Genomic DNA, 1845 nt, shown 5'->3' with positions numbered 1-1845 from the left:
GGGAGAGAGGGAGGGGGATAAGGATGGAGGGAGAGAGTAGAGCGGGGCAAAAAAAAAAAAATCAAGTAAACTAACTCTCCTAATTAACCATTGGGTAGTAATGTAAGAGTAGAGGTTATGCTCCAAACCCCTTCACCACTTGTGACACGATAGCTTGTAGTCAGAATGTTTTTGACACTAGGACTTTGTTTGCCCGTGAGAAAACTTGCATTCTTTAGGGAATGTTCATAAAGTATGCCCGTTATTATACTTCATTCCTAATACTATGAGAGCTCGGCGCCTGCGAGACGGGCACCCACCGTACACGCATGCACTACAGGTAAGATGTTGCCTACCTAGCAGGCGATATGATAGCTTGCACAGGCCAAACAAATACCAAAAAAAAAAAAAAAAAAAAAATGGAAAAATGCTGAACTTTGGCAGGTTCATAACGGCAAATGACCGATGTACTTCCTGGATGATAACTAAACTCAAGATTCTCTGTTGGCGGACGCAGCACATTTTTGGTACATTCCAATAGAACTGGGAAGGGAAGTCCTACCTTGTTTCACGTTTCCGGCTGAATTTTTCCCTGCGCCTGGCGTGCTGTTGCTGGGTGTGGCGAAACGGGAGCCGCGCCGCCAGCCGCCACGCCGCCCGCAGAGCCGTGGAGCCGAGAGCTGCAACATTTGGCAGGGAGTTAGAGCGGATCATGCTGCACAAATGTTAATGCCGCCCCCAAAAAGGCAAAAGGGTTATTTCCGTCATGCACAAGGACTTGAAATTGAATTCCGCCGGTCAACTTTGTGCTCCATTAGCTTCTCGTTGAATATTTTAGTGGGGATGCTCTCGCACAGCCGAGCCCGCCCGCCCCGCCCATTTAGGGAGGCCCAGAGACGAGTAGAGAGCACCGGCAGCAGCGCCAGGAAAGAGCGAGAGAGCCCTTTTCGGACCTATCATCAAAATGGAAATGCCGGAGCACGACACACAAGTTGTCCGGTAAGTCGGCGCCGCAACCATATCCCTTTTTTTTCTCCCTTCCTCACTCGCAAGAAGAGCCCACTGCAATAAGGAAGGAGGTACCGCTCGGGGATGAGCGCCCGCGCCTCGCCCTGCCACCGCCGTCGGCTTGAGTTAAATGGCTATTTGGCCCTCTGAGACGCCCGCCGCCGCCGCCGTCCCCGCCGAGTCCTCCAGCCAGGCGCCAGCCGCGCCAAGCGCCCTGTGCACGCGGCCCGCTCGGCAAGGCGCATGGTAATTTACCCACGCAAAGTAAACAGCTGCCAATGCGACACACACACACACACACACACACACACACACACACTGTGCGCTCGTATGCACGCTCGCGACTGACGGCTGCCCCGGGACCCAATCCCATAACCGGTGGCGGTTGGGTTGGTTTAAACCCGCGCGGGCTTCCAATTAACGCGAGTTTAAATCCTTAATACTATGTGACTACCGCCGCCGCTCCACTTGCTGAACAGTTGTACACATTCTACGTCATGACGAGTCATCAAAGGAGCGAGATGTGTTGCAGCATATGATTAATTTTAAGTTTGACATCCGTAGAATCACTACTAGAAATATTTGTAAAAAGGTTACGGGAAATTTTTCCATAATTCGATACTGAATAACAAAAAGTGTCTTGTTTTTTGTTTTAAAAACATTTGTATTTTAGGTCACTTTTAGAAAGGCTGTCCACGACTCTGAATGCAATTGAAGCCTAATCACGAAATTGATTCCCGAGCGCAAACGCGATAAGGAGCTTACAGTGCGGAAGTTGGACATGAGCTGAGAGAGAGAAAGAGAGAGAGAGGGAGAGAGAGAGAGAGAGAGAGAGAGAGAGAGAGAGAGAGAGAGAGA

The 1845-nt window shown here is 50.3% G+C and overlaps 2 protein-coding genes across 8 annotated transcripts in view; one reads left to right on the top strand and one right to left on the bottom strand.

Annotated features, from left to right (window-relative positions):
• LOC113203300 (procathepsin L-like) overlaps window positions 1-1845 on the top strand; it is a 601094-nt gene that overhangs the window by 405981 nt on the left and 193268 nt on the right. The gene's annotated exons all lie outside the window — the stretch shown is intronic.
• The window catches only part of LOC113216356 (zinc finger protein 572-like), an 18800-nt gene that overhangs the window by 10537 nt on the left and 6418 nt on the right, over window positions 1-1845 (bottom strand). For all 3 annotated transcript variants that reach the window (XR_008011033.1, XM_052266680.1, XM_052266681.1), the window contains exon 2: window positions 542-659. The gene's annotated coding sequence lies outside the window, so the exon portion shown is untranslated. The remainder of the gene's footprint in view (window positions 1-541; window positions 660-1845) is intronic.

Source organism: Frankliniella occidentalis, unplaced genomic scaffold (genome assembly GCF_000697945.3).
Source record: "Frankliniella occidentalis isolate FOCC.00 unplaced genomic scaffold, Focc_3.1 Scaffold41, whole genome shotgun sequence".
NCBI classification, from domain to species: domain Eukaryota; kingdom Metazoa; phylum Arthropoda; class Insecta; order Thysanoptera; family Thripidae; genus Frankliniella; species Frankliniella occidentalis.
The sequence above is the reverse complement of the archived record's forward strand: the minus strand, read 5'-3'. Positions and strand labels throughout refer to the sequence as shown.